We start from the raw sequence: 15622 nt of genomic DNA on the forward strand, positions 1-15622 counted from the left end.
GATTTTTACACTGATGGTTGAGTTTTATGACTGGCCAATCACACAAAATAAAGGATGAATTTTGGAGAGGCTAAGAGAAAATGCTCAGAGAGAATTTTTTAAAGAGAGAAAAACCCCCCATCTTTCAGAAGGTGGAAGAAGCATTATTTGACTTTACTACCTTTTTATTAGAATAACCAGTGGAGATGGCTCCCGTTTAGGAAAACATTAACACAGGTGGATGTTACCCAGGCCCTCCTCTACAGCCCACAGATATAAGGACAAGACTTTCGGCCACTTCTTTTATCTCTGCAATGCCGATACCTTGAATGGTTCTTATCACACAGTAGACACCTAAACAATTATTAAATAATTGTTAATTAATTAGTCTGAAAACTGTGCACGCCTTCACTGATTGTCCTATGGTTAGTGAAGATTTCCAAATACCAGTGCCTTCCTGTTGTTGAATTGGAAGACTAGGGTTTGCTCTAACTAATGGATTATGTATTCACTGATAAACCAAAACCACATAGAACAACTCCCTAAATGTCTGTTTTTCATTACTTTACTGTTATGAAATTTTGGTTAAGGCATTTAAGTTCTCTTTGTCTCAGTTTCCCACTTTATAAGATACTAAATATTTTTATGTAGATTAAATATGAATAAACATATTATAAAAAGAAGATAGTGACAGCACCACTTCGTAGAGTGATTCTGTGATTCTGACTATTAAATAAGCTAAAACAGGTAGAAGCGTTTAGGTCATTGACTGGCAGATAGTAAGCACTCAATCCATGTTAATTATAATATTATGATCATCAGTACGCACGGAAAACAAAGGAATGTATCAGTTAAGCTGAACTTTTAACATGAAAATATTAAAAAGCAAAGATTCATTTATCTGAAAACATTGGGGTCCAGATATGGATTTGACGCCATGGATATTATTTTGTCTTATCCTTTGTCCCACATGTGTCCTAGAGTATTTTCTCCTCAAGGAGATATAAACTTTTGCTATATCCTTATAAGTAGATATTCAGTACCTACTTCCTATTTAGCCCCTTAAGCAGAACATGAATCTAAAGTTAAGTGATCAGAGAGACAACATTTTGACTATCCTAAACGGCAGCTAGCACCATATTAGGCACATGGTAGGTTTTTCTATATATTCTGGTTCACTTACCTTCTTAAACAACTACCCCTATGTGGACTTAATAAGAATTAACTTAGCTATATTAGAAAATGAAAGAGATCTAAAAACATGTTTACATTAAGTAATCAAAAGAATCTGGTTCTAATGAAGCTCTACTAACTGTCAGTGGCCATACTGATGGAAGTATGAAGGGAAAGAAAGTGAGCAGCCATCAGCTGCTTACTGCTAACTAGAAATTAGCATCCGTGGTCACTTTGGTAGTCAGAGGGAAAAGAAAAAACATCAGAGCTGAGGAGAGCGATGGGCACAAGACAAGCTCTGAAAGATGAAATGTACAGTGGCAATTGTGTCTTCCTTCAACTTAGAGTCAGTAACACAGGATTCCCATTACTCTATGCCATGATGTTAATGAGAGTCAATACTAATGAACCAAAAGCGCTTGAACATCCAGACTTTGCAACCTAAAAACAACTGGTAACTCACAGTTCATGCAGTTCATTTGGAAGGAGAGGTGGTGAGGAATACTTACTCTATGTTATAAGAGTCTTGAGCAAAAAAAAAAAAAAAAGCTGTTTTTCTAAAGCCATAGATACCTACACGTTTAATTTCAGCAGGTGCTGAACCTAACAGCATGTGAGATGCTACATATTTCGGGGTCCATTAATGTAGTATATCCCAAACTATCTATTGTGAAGGATCTTTTTTTTTCTGTGTGTATGTATATGTGTGTGTATTTCATCCTTAATCCAACATGGGCCTATATGTTATTCAACTGTCCGTGACTTGTTCATAGCTTGCATCGATGCAACTCACTATGCAATACCCAAAGTAATCTGCACCCAGATCAATGGGACAAGTGTGAGGATCATACATTTGGATATCCAGGCAATGCCAAATTGTTAGAAAAATTTCTAAATTCTTTATCTCAGTTTCTGTCATCTCATCTCAGTAAGTAACAAAGAATTTGTGTGTAAGCATTCGTTGGGGAGCATACTTTCAGTGTGCTCAGTGTGCTCAGAACCTCCAAGCCATAACCCTGACAGGAGAACTGTATGACAGAAGATGAAACAGAGAAAGTCAGAAATGTTTACAGCTAAATTACCATGAATGAAACAGTGAAAAACAACCTATAGAAAATCCTGTGGGTAAAAGATAAAAACTCCAGTCTTTGGGTAATAAGGAACCTCAAGTTTATGAAAGCAACAAAAAAAAAAGGCTGATGTTCAAGATTTAAGCTAAGGAAAATTGTGCCATAAGTAAGCACACTGAAAGACACAGGTCACCCATTTATTTATATACAAACATATTTTGGGGGTCCATTCTGTGCAGAGCATTGTCTAATTGCTAGGAGAGCTATAAAGAAGCACAATACTTAGTGGTGGTCCTCAAGGAACTTCAAATAGAAATGAACCATAGAATATATATAAATGAACATCTAAATAATAATATGAACTAAACATTAATATTATATTAATCAAAAATATAAATTCAATTGACATTCAATATGTCTTTCAAGATTACTGTTAGACATTTCAGGGTGAGACTGAGAGAGGAAGCATAATCAAAGGAGCAGAAATGTGTGTAAAATGACTGGCAGATCATAGTGATAATTACAATAATCATTATTTATTGAAAGAATATTATATGTTAAAAATACTTATATATAGGTACTGTTCTAAATACTTTAGAAGCATGATCTTATTTAATATTACAATATTACAGGAGAAAGATAAGTGTTATCAGCCTCATTTGATGCTGAAAGAAGATAAGTAACTTGTTCAGGGCCACACAGTTAATAAATAACAGACAGGAATTGAACCCAGGTCTGTTTGAATCCAACTGAAACACCTCTGCTAAATAATGACTGGTATAATGTTCCATTTAGAAAGGTTAGCTCTAGGCTATTATCATTAGCTATTAGCTATCATGTCCTTATGTGCCTTATAAACTGTGGGGTGCTATACAAATGTTAGCTCTTATTGTCATTATGTCTGTGAAAAAAATTTTCACAGGAATCAAAATACATATTCTTACTGAAGATAAAAAGAATTGAAATGATAATTCTAAGAGCATTTGTATTTTTATATTTATATGCAAATATGAGTAGTTATATATGTAAAATGAAAACCTAACAACAATTATATAATAAAATCATGGTATAAATCTTAACTCAAATAAAAAGGGAAAGTCAAAGAACCTAATCACACTTTCCTTTTCTTTTGACTTTTTAATAGTTAGAATCCATCTTAAACATTATTCAAATATTTATCTCTCACATAGAAGAAGTCCGGGAGTAGATTTCTACTCCCAGAATGGTACTGTGGTTCCATATCTATTGCAGATCTATCAGTCCCCAAGGTCCTCATGGTCCAAGACAGCTGCTAGAACTCCAGCCATCATGTATGAATTCCAGGAAGCACAAGGACCTCAGTCAGCTTCTTTTTAAATGCTTCCCAAAGCCCTACCCATTATATTCACTTTCATTTCGTTTGATAAGCTAGGAACACAGACTCACATTGCTAAAGGAGATGAGAAATGTGTTTTAGGTGAGCATAGTGCTGTCCTGAATAAAATCAGGATAAGTAAGGAGAGGAAAACTGATACTCGTAAGCAACTAGCATTTTCTAGTTCTCTATTTCATGGAGAGAGGAACAGCATTATAATAAAGTATCCAGGCTCAGGTGGACACAGGTGTATTTACAATCTACATATTTGTCAGAATTTGGACAGCAATGTTGTTCCCATTTAAATTTTGGGTGTGATACAAAGTGAAGAAGTCAAATTAACAAAGGATGGTATTCATAGGAATATGATTTGCCCTTCTAATTATGTCTACATAAAAATAAAAAGATTAGCACAGGCTTATTATTCCCTGAGTGACTGAAAGCTTTTTGTGCTGCCCTTCATCCCATGAGAAAAATTAATAAGATTATCTGATGCACCGAACTGCATGCCTTTGTAACAGGAATACTTTAAGTATTAAGACAGCAACATTTTAGTTATATAGGAAGATTTTTGTCAGGAAAGGAGAGGAATTTATTTGTAATTTACAAAGATGAAAGGAAGAGGTGGCAAATTTATCAGTCAAAGGCCTAGAGGATGAAGCTGTTGTCCATGTCAGGGAAAATGATTTGAGGCTTTGAAATAGTGCCTGTGAGTTGTTGAAAAGCATTTTGTATTAGAAATGGTTTGAGAGGTAGATAGTCCAAGATCTATGGCAAAGACTTTCTCTGAACTGTCACAAATACTAGAGAAGAAACAGCCACTGTGTGCAACGACAAACATACTGAAAGATCAAAACAGTTTTAGAGGGAACGCTATCCACCAACAACACGTGATTTACACTGTTGTATATCAAAGGGAAAAATAAAACTGTTGAAATGCTAAGAAAAAAAGATATAGAAAGAACTTGTCCTTTGACTCCTCTTTTATTCATTATTATTCTTGTTAAATATTTAGGAAAATAGGACTGTATTACCTATTGCCATAAAAATCTAGAAACTGTATTTGCATTTTTGAAAAAAATGGGAAAGGAGTAAAATAATACGTGAAAAGGTTAAAAATTATTAATGTGTAAAATAGGTAGATTCATCACAGAAAGTGCTAGGTTAGAGTGGCAATAAGGAGGCAATTTAAAAATAGTAAGAGCATATAATTATTTATTTCTAGGAAAATGAGTGGGCCAATCAAACATTCATTTTAAATTTTGCCTCTTTAATGGTTAAAGTACTATTTTTGAAGGACTGTCTTCTACTTAAAGATAAACTAGACATAAAAGATAAAATTGCAACATCATTCAATGTATTTAAATGTGCAATACATTGCAAAAACTATTTAAAATTTCCTCCTACCAAATAAAACACAAAAGCGAAAGGAGCTGAGACTTTATACATGGCATTCTTAATGAGCAAATTATTTAAAAGGGTGTCTAAATTTGTTAGAGAAGGTAATCTAGAGGATGTGACCACTGGTTGACCTTTGGTCTGGACCAGGGCAATTGGAGTTCCTCACACCCTCCCCTATTCTTGGAATGTAAGTTCTGTCTACTGTTCCCATGATGGGAGCTGTTCCAAGGACACAGCCTTGAGAAAGCAATGTGTCATTGAGACCATCTGGACGGTATAAGTGACTGAATCCAAGTAAGGCCTCTATATCAACTTTTAAGATTCTGGCAGGTAGATCCAGAAACCTACTTGTCTTGCAGCTGTCTCTGTGTAAGTTTCCTTCCTTATTAAACTTGCCACCTATCAATGTGAAAAGGTCTCCCTCTTTCTTCAGTCTCTCCTTGCTCTGTGTGTACAGGGACCAATTTGCAAGCCAACAAAGGTTAGTTGTCACAATTCTATATAGATAAGAACATATTAAAAATATTCACTTGCTAAAATTTAACATAAATTAGAATTTTTTTTAAATATGGTGTTAACTTTAAGAAGAAAGACTTTTATGGAATGGGGATAAAATGTAAAGTCCAACAAAAAATACCATAAGTCCAAGCCATCTTAAAAGATGCAGCACGTAATGTCTGGGATGACTTTAAAACAGCTGGGAGATTTTTAAAAAGAAAAGAAACATAGATAAATATGAGAGAAAAAGAAGACCAAAATAAGTATTAAAGTTAAAACAATTGTGAAAGCAGAGTATTCTATTAGCTAGTGAAAGTAGGACATTGTATAATGGAATCTGAAAGGTATTTGGAAATTAATGAATGGTATTATGAGCCAACATGTCCTATCCTGAATTCTAAATCTTCTACAAAGAAGATAGCAACCACTGAGGTTCAATTTAGAAGTAAATTAAAGAATAAGGTCAAAGTTCAAATACCAATGAACTTGGTGGTGTCAAGTTCATTGTAAAAGAACTTGATTCATATGTCAAGGTTACTCAGGCTAAGGTGCCCAGGGTCACCCAAGAAAAAATGACAGGTTGTTTTCTTCCCTTGTTGAGGAGAGGAAGATCTTTTGTTTGTTAGCCTTATTTAGTGATTTTGAGATGTAAATCTTTATGTGAGTAATCTCAAGATAATAGTTCCAACATATTCATCATCAACTAAAAATTTTTTATTTTCAGTGAAAGAAAACAGTTATGTTGAATAGCAAATTCATCTTGCTTTCGAGGGAAAGAAACCAGTATCCACTGCAATTAACAAGTATAAAAATACTTTTAAAATAACATAAGAAAACATAGCATTATCTCTGGAAAACTATGAAAGTTTCATTTCGTCAATGAAACGTAGTTAGGTGGCAGATAAATGCTATAGAATTTTCATTATTTAAGGAAACTCTTCCTTCCTACATAAGTAAAAACAGGAGAGAAAGGTAATACACCAAAGTCTATTTTTCCAAAAGGAAAATTTAAATGCTACAGATGCTTAACCTACGTGCAAAATATCTTAAAGTTTTTTCATGGAAACATTTGGCAGTGAGAATACATTTCTGTATGATAACTGGTAAACATTTGGGGAAGAAAATGAGAGAGACTATGATGGGAAAAAGATCAAGAACATCCTTCCATACTAAAATAATAAATATTTCATCCTTTTTGATGATTCAATCGAATGCTTGTTTCTCTAGCAGGCTACCAGTATTCAACTAATTATAAGAAACATCGATAGCACCCGGACTCAAACCCACTAACTCCTTTAAAGCTATAACAGGCATAACACTTTAGGCACAGTATGTTCTAACACCTGGAAGGCTTTGATATGAATATATAATCTTGGCATCAGAATTTTTCAGATATTGTTCACATCAGGCATGCATCACTTTTGATAAAAGACAATATACTAAAACAAAAGAAAACAAAAACGACTATAATACCTTTAATTTAAAAATTCAGACAAATTGTTGAACAACGTTAACAGAGAGATGGATTTGGAGAATGAGCATTGCTCAACTTGCTAGTTCTATAGTTTCAGGCAAGTCACAGCTCTCCAGCCTCAATTTTCTCATCTATAAATAGCAGCCTTAGCACTCACTGACAATCTCATATGATCATTTTGTGGATCAAAAGACAAAATAAATATGAAAATAAATAAACTAAAATATATGGCTTAAAAAGGATATATTGGACTGTAGGCAATCAGAGAGAAGAGAATCTACCTGTCTCATTGTTAAATCCTCTGCAATGTTTATTATAATGCCTTACACATAGTTGGAATTTTAAAAGTAACTGTTAACTTCAATTGTTCCAGACACCCCCTTAAAGCTATGTGTCATGTGTTGCAAAAGCTGGTGCTTACTGGTATGCATTTGTCTAAAGGCCTAGAGGAGCAATAATGAACAAAGAAATCTGAGTCACAGGCCACTCTACAGCTCCAAGAAGACCTCTGTTGACTCCTCTGCAGGCCAGCTGGCTAAAGCACCATGTCACATTAGCACACAGGGATCCTGTCTGGGCCCATGTCTCACTCTGGATAAATCAGGGTTGACTAGGAGGAAAACTTCCTGAAAAGCTTAAGCCATGCATAAGTGAATATCTGTTCATAAAGTGTGTCTTCTCTGAAGAAATCCTACAACTGTAGAATGTAGCTTTCATGTTATTTTAGGCATGCAAATGAGGGTGACTCAGGAATTGTTAGGGAAAAAAAGCATCCTGTGCCACAGTGGTTCTAATACTGTAATTTCTAGGATACAAGGACTCCATAAAATGTGGTAATAGAGCTCCAAAAACCAGGCCCAGCGACTTTTAAAAGCCTAATGAAAATTGGACAATTGCTATTCAACACTTTTATTACATGTTCAGTAATATGTGGCCCTGAAATGTATATATGGAGAATTAAATAGCTTAATATATGAGATCAAAGGGGGAAATGTCAAAAGGAAAAAAGGTTAGGAACCGTTGTACCAGACACTATTTCTAATAGCTAAAAATTCAGTCTTCAATTAAAAATGTGGAAAAGAGTAAAGCTCTTATGACATTATTTAACAGTAGCTGATAAAGACTTCTGGTTCCCTTGAGACAGTGAAGAAGAAAGCTTAGTAAAAAATTATGTCACACAAACCCAGAAAATGCCCCTTGTATTTAGGTTAGATGTCCCAAGACAGCTCAAAATTCAACTGCTTATCCAGGCACAGCTCTGCAGCTGGTAGTTCCACACCAGTTACTTGCAATACCCAGATTGTCACTCGAATTTATGACTAAGGGGAGGCATTTACCTCAACTGAACTAAAGGAATTTGTGGGCAGGAGATTTTTTGGACTTTAACCATTTGTCTCCTTGCCTTTAAGGACGTGGTCATTCTAAAGGGATGGAGCAGATTGCCCAGGACGCTCTGAAGCAGATGCCTGAGGAAACTTGATCTACTAAGATTTACCAGGTAGCTCCATGTGCAAATACATCCAATACAATGAAATTATTTTAATAAGGTTAAAATGTAAATTGTGAGTCAGATATGTAATATCTGCAATATGCAGCTTTACGTTTTAAAACTGAATTAAACTTTGCTCTCAAATTTCCATCCATCTAAAATGGTTAACTTCTACTATTTCATTCTTGTCTACCCAGTCCAACCCAGTTATGTTTTAGCCATACTCAGGTAGTATTGTTTTAGAGAGTGTCCATATGGCTGTTTAATCACTTCTTGAAGAATAGTGTCTCAGAGTTTCTTCTGTTTCTTCCTAGCCTGGCCCTTCACTCTGGCAAAGATCTGAGTTTAGGAATGTGTGCAGAGCATGGGTTTGCCCACGTTCTAGGGAAGGAGCACACATCAGGTGCTTCCTGGTCTCACTGAGGTGTCTCTTCCTGACTGAGCTGAGCCTGTTTACTGAACACTCTGCCCTGGCACCTGCTGAGTCAAAAACTAATCCTGCCTGCACTTTGGGTTATTGTGCTAACTAACACTTACTACTGATGGTAGAGGAGACTGCCAAAGTCTACAGTCTTGGGAGGTCCCTAGAGTCTGTAGGCTTTTTGTATTTACCTCTTTGTGGAAACAGTTTATCACCAATGACTGTCAATATCTTAGACTATTGTTAATGGAAATTTTGGAGAAATATCCAAGAATTCACATACACCTGTAAGAAATCATTCAGAGGGACCATTTGTACATTTTTTCATAGTTTTCCTCAGGAATAAAACTTTTGCAAAACTATAGTATAATATGATAAACAGTATATTGCTATGAATATAATCCACCAATCTCACTGAGTTCCCCAGTTTTACTTGTATTCCACATGTGTGTAAACATTAAGTTCCATACAATTTTATCATCTGTGTAGGTTCATGTATCCACCCCCAGAGTCAAGATGCTGAACAGTTCCAATATCATAAGGGTCCCTTATGCTGTCCCTTTAGGTACCACACCCATTTCCGTCTCACCCACACCTCCCTACCTTTAGCACTGTGCGACCTCAAATCTGTCCTCCATTTCTAAAATTTATTATTTCAGAAATGTTATAAAGATGAAATCAAACATTATGTGACATTCTGGGTGCTTTTTGGTTTTATTTTTATCTTTTTTTTTTTTTTTTTAGTTTTTGTTTCTTTGCTTTTTTTTGCTCAGCATCATTCCTTGGAGAGCAATTCGAATTGTTACATGCACCAGCATTTCATTATTTTTCACTCCTGAGTAGTATACCATCATATGTATATACCGTCATTTGTTTAACCAGTCACATCAGGACATCTGGGCTAATTGCAGTTTTTGATTATTACTAACACTTATACAAAGTATTTGTGTCAACATAAGTTTTCATTTTTTCTGGGATTAATGATAAGGAGTACAATTTGTGGCTGTTACTGTATTTTCATATTTAAGTTTTTCTTAAGAAATTGTCTTAAGTATTTTCAAAAGTAACTATACTATTTTACATTCCCAACAGCAGTGTGTAATTCAATTTTCCCATATCCTCACCAGCATTTGGAGTTGTAGCTGTTTTACATTTTAGACATTTGGAAGGTATGTACACATGGCTTACTGCGGTAACTTACATTTGCCTAATTTAACTTACATTTAACTTACATTTAACTTACATTTGCCTAATGATTAATGATAACTTACATTTAACTTACATTTGCCTAATGATTAATGATAATGAACATCTTTCCACATGTTTATTTTCCATCTATGTATCTTCTGCAGTGAAATATATTCATGTATTTTTTCCATTTATAGTTGGATGGTTTTATTTTTACTGTTGAGTTTTGAAAGTTTTTTTATATTCGAGATACTAGTCCTTTGTCAGAGATGTGGTTCTCCTACTCTGTGGCTGCCATTCATTCTCTTCACATGGGCTTTCACATAGCAAGGTTTTTAATTTTGTTAGGATCCAATTTACTGACTTTTTATTTATGGCTCATGGTTTTGGTGTTACGTCCAATGTTTTTTCTAAATTTTTACAGGTTTACATTTTAAATCTATATTCCATTTTGACATAATTTTTGTATAAGGTGTGAGATTTTGGCTTTTTGAACCACAGATGTCCAATTGCTCCAGAACCATTGGTTGAAAAGTCAATCCTTCTGGCACTTAATTGCTTTTGCAATTTATCAGAATCAGTTGGGCATATTTCAGTGGTCAATTTCTAGTTTCTCTCTTCTGTTCCACTGATCTGTGTGTCTAGCCTCCTGCCAATGCTATACCATTTTGATCCCTTCAAGTACATATGAAGCTTTAATTAGCAATGCAAGTAATTGTTCTCACTTTATTATTTGCCAAGATTGTTGTTCTGACTATCTTATGGCCTGTGCCTTTCCATGCGCATTTTAGAATAAGTCTGTCTATGTCTTTAAAAAATATTTGCAGGGAGTCTGATAGGAATTGTTTTAAACCCATAAATGACTTTGGTGAGAATTGACATCTTTACTATGTTCAGTGTTCAATCCATTAAACACATACATCTCTCCGTTTATGATCTTTTATTAGTACCTTGTAATTTTCAAAAAACAGATTCTGTACATGTTTTGTTAAGTATATTACCTAAGTATTGCATTCTGTGGAGAAACTATAAATTTGTATTGTGTTTTTAATTTTGGTTTCTTCATGTTTATTGTTAGGATACAGAAATGTATATGTATTAATTGTGTAATCTGTGACCTTGCTGAACTCACTTAACAATTTCAGGAGCTTTTGGTAGAGGCTTCCTAGTTCTCCTTCCCTTTCTAATAGGAACTGTGATTATAGTATAACCTTCTTCTTGAACGGCTGATAGTAAAAAGGTCCAAAAATGAGGCTGGATTCTTTATTTTTACCTTGTTAAGGCTTGGAGTCATAAAAATTTTTAGTTTAATGCAGAGCAGGATGCGGGATGACAGAGCGGGATGACAACTCAGAATAATTAGTGGATTACTGAAAATGAAAATACTTTGGTTTAATAAATTCCTATTATCTCTGTGACACACTAATGGGTCTTGCAGGAACATTTTCCATTCATCCTTATTAATTGAAATGTGCAAGACAAACGAGAATGGAGACTGCATTTAGACTTTATTTTTATGACACAAGCTAGACTTATCAGAAACTTCAGAACTGAATCACATTGCTTTCTCATATAATCATGCAAGATTGTGAGCAGACTGACCAGGGTAGTATGTAGGTTGACTGATCGTGTATTTTTCCCAAGATAAATTGACAATGGAAGAAGCAGTAGAAGCATGTTTTCTAGATGAAAGATTGGCAAATTTTCTGTAAAGATTCAGAAAGTGAATATTTTAGAGTCATGGGCCCTACTGTTTCTGTGAAAACTACTTAGCTGTGCCACTGCAGCACAATAGAAATCACAGACAATATATAAATGAATGGCTAGGACTGTGTGTCAATATAACTTCATTTATAGGCACTGAAATTTGGATTTCATATAATTTCCACATGCCATGAACATTATTATTCTTTTGATTTTTCAACCATTTAAAAATTTCAAAATCACTCAACTCCTAAGCTGTACAAAAACAGATGGTGGGCTGAATTTGACCTATGGGCCCTAGCTTGCCAACCCTTGGTCTAGAGCCATAAGACACTGAGTCTCCCTGAGAATCCTTAACACTGTATTGCAAAAAAAAAGCAATGAATCTTCTGTTAGTACTCTAGCCAATATTTTTTCATCGCATTAAAATACAAAGGCACGTGTACATGAAAAAAACAAAAACATGTCTCTTACTAGTTAAAATATTTTGTTAACTCACTGCATAAGAATATTGTGTATATCAAGGGACACTGCAATTCAGTCATAATGGTTTTATCATTTTTACACTATTTTAGTGATTCTTTCCTTTTAAATTCTGAAAATAATAAGCTACATAATTTTTTGATACGAAACAGGCAACAAAATTAGATTTTGCCTTAATAAAGAGTGGCTGTTCCAGGGCTTCCCTGGTGGCACCGTGGTAGAGAGTCCGCCTGCCGATGCAGGGGACACGGGTCCGTGGCCCAGTCTGGGAAGAGCCCACATGCCACGGAGCGGCTGGGCCTGTGAGCCATGGCCGCTGAGTCTGTGCGTCCGGAGCCTGTGCTCCGCAACAGGAGAGGCCACAACAGTGAGAGGCCCGCGTACCGCAAAAAAAAAAAAAGAATGTTTGTTCCAGCAATCTCAATAAAACACAGATGTTCAGTAATCTGCTTCCTTGACAAGTACACCTTTCTCTTTAGTGAAACCAAGCAGAATCTGTTAAACCAATTTTTCCATAATGTACTTCTGAAATTTAGAGTGTTTAGTTTTAATTGGTAAACCTATCTAGTGATTACTGTGTGTTAGACACTGTGCTAGGTTCTTGAATTCAAAGAGGAAGAGGAAGTGATTTCTGCTTTTACCATAATGTGCCAACCTAATTATTTGTTATAGTTATGAATACATATAATCAGAAATACAAAGACTCACAGTCAGAAGCAGATATAATAGAAAATGGAGATACGGTAGAGAAAGTGGAAGAGGGATCATGAAAGTAATGCCCATGCAGAACTGTGAAGAAGGAATAAATATTCTTCAGAATGAACTAGAGGAAGATCCCTTCAGGCATAGAAAACTGATGGACCAAGCCCTGGAACTGGGCCACCTGATGTCCTCAGGGAATACAGAGGATAGACATAAGTGTGCTGGTTTAACATCTTCAAATTTCAAAATCCAAGTTCATTCAAAATTTTAGTACACAAGGTTTAAAAATATTTTCAGAAATATTCAGGATAAATTTCTCCTTTTTCTTAAGAACACACATAGTAGCACTGGTAGCTCAGGGTAGATATAAGTGAAGTCAAGTAGACTGACTCTCTAAGTGAAAGTCATCCTGCCTTACAGTACTTCAAGAAATCTCAGCACTGGTAAAAAGACTCAATTAGTATATAAAATTTAAAATAATATTGTTCACAGTTCTTGGTTTCACTGGGCTTCTGGATTTGATTTGGAGGTATTAAATTAGCTTAAGCTCAGGAGGAGAATGCACTAATACAAGTACCCACTTAGACTTCAAAAATGTCAACAAAGATATAAAATATGGTCTTTGTTAGTAAACTGTCAGCAGAAAACAGTTACATATTGCTTCAGTTGGAAAAAAAGAAAATTCTAGGAGGAAACAAAACAGTTTTCTAGAAGGTAAATATATTCAACTAGCATAGTATGGTCTTAACAGTGAGTAAACCTGGGCTGGAATCCAGATCTACAACTAATAAATGTGATAAGCAACAAGCATGATACTTAGTTTCTCTGCACCTTCCTTATCTGCAGAAACACCTACCTCATAAACATGTTGTACAAATTAAACGGGATTGTGTTTATAAAATAATTAGCACAGGCAATGTGGTCAAGATGGCGGAGAAGGAAGACCCTGAGCTCATCTCCTCCCACAGGCACACCAAAATTACAACTATTTACAGAGCAACTATTGATGAGAACAATATTAAGACAAGCAGAAGAGATTTGCTAGGACTAAAGATATAAGAAGGAACCATAACGAGATGGGTTGGAGGGGCAGAGACAAGATACAACAAAGACCCACACACTTGAGTAGGCGACCAACAAACAGGAGGATCATCACAATTACAGAGGTTTTCCCCGAAGAGTCAGGGGTCCAAGCTCCGCATCAGGCTCCCTGGACCTGGGGTCCTGAACAAGGAAGATGAACCCCCAGAATGTCTGACTTTGAAGGCCAACAGGGCTTGCATATGGCAGAGCTGAAGGGCTATAGGAAACAGAGACTCCACCCTTAAAGGGCACATGAAAATCTCACGTGCTTCAAGACCCAATGCAAGGGCAATAATTTGAGAGGAACCTGGGTCAGACCTACTTGCCGATCTTGGAGAGCCCTCCAGAGAGGCAGCAGGCAACTGGAACTCCACCTAAGGATACAGACTCTGGCAGCAGCCATTTGGGGTAGCTTGTTCTACCATAAAAACATTGGTAATGGTAACCACCATTTTGGAGTACTCCCTCTAGTGAATGAGCACAAAGGGATTATCCACACACCAGCTGGTTGGCACCACTCCTGGGACATGCCAATCCAAGAAGCCAGCCATGCAGGGACCCAGCCCTGCCCACCAGTGGGTCAGCAACAGCTATAGGCCCAGCCATGAGCTGCTCAGCCAGCTGCCCCAGAACCTAGCCCTGCATATCAGTCGGCTGCCACCAACTCCAGGATCCCCAGACCCCACAGTCAGCCATGCTGGAATACAGCCCCACATGCCAGTAGGCTGGCACCAGCCCCCAGATACTCAGGAACCAGCCCCATCCACCAGCAGGCCAACACCAGCCCCTGGACCAATGACCAGTGCTGGAACTTCCTGGGACCTGCTGCCAGATATGTTGGGAGCCCCACCTACCAATAGCTGGCAGCCTTCCCACAAGGCAGGGCCTGGCAGCCAACTAGGGTGGGGGCCAGCCTTGACAACCAGCCCACCCACAGTATCAGCCCTAATACAATAGAAGAGCCCATGCAACCTGTATGGGGGCACCCCTAGAGCATATAGTTCTGGTGACCAGAGAGGAGTATGCTGTGGGGACCCACAGGACATCTCTTACATAAGGCCACTTCTTCAAGATCATGAAACATAACCAATCCACCAAATACATAAAAATAAAAACAGAATTAGGCAAAATGAAACAACAGAAGAATATGTTCCAAATGAAGGAACAAGATAATCCCAGAAGAAAAACTAAGCAAAGTGGAGATAAAGCAAAGCTACCCTATAAAAAATTCAAGTAATGATAATAAAGATGCTCAAGAAATTCAGGAAAAGAATGAATGAAGAGAGTGATAAGTTTTTTTTTTTTTTTTTTTGCGGTACGCGGGCCTCTCACTGTCGTGGCCTCTCCCGTCGCGGAGCACAGGCTCCGGACTCACAGGCTCAGCCGCTCTGCGGCATGTGGGATCCTCCCGGACCGGGGCACGAACCCGTGTCCCCTGCATCGGCAGGCGGACCCTCAACCACTGCGCCACCAGGGAAGCCCGAGAGTGATAAGTTTAACGAAGAGTTAACAAGAAGAACCAAACAGAGCTGGAGAATACCACACTGGAAAAAAAAGTTTACATCAACAACAGAAGGCATCAACAATAGATTAGATGGTACAG

This window comes from Grampus griseus (genome assembly GCF_964374135.1).
Source record: "Grampus griseus genome assembly, chromosome: 7".
NCBI classification, from domain to species: Eukaryota; Metazoa; Chordata; class Mammalia; order Artiodactyla; family Delphinidae; genus Grampus; species Grampus griseus.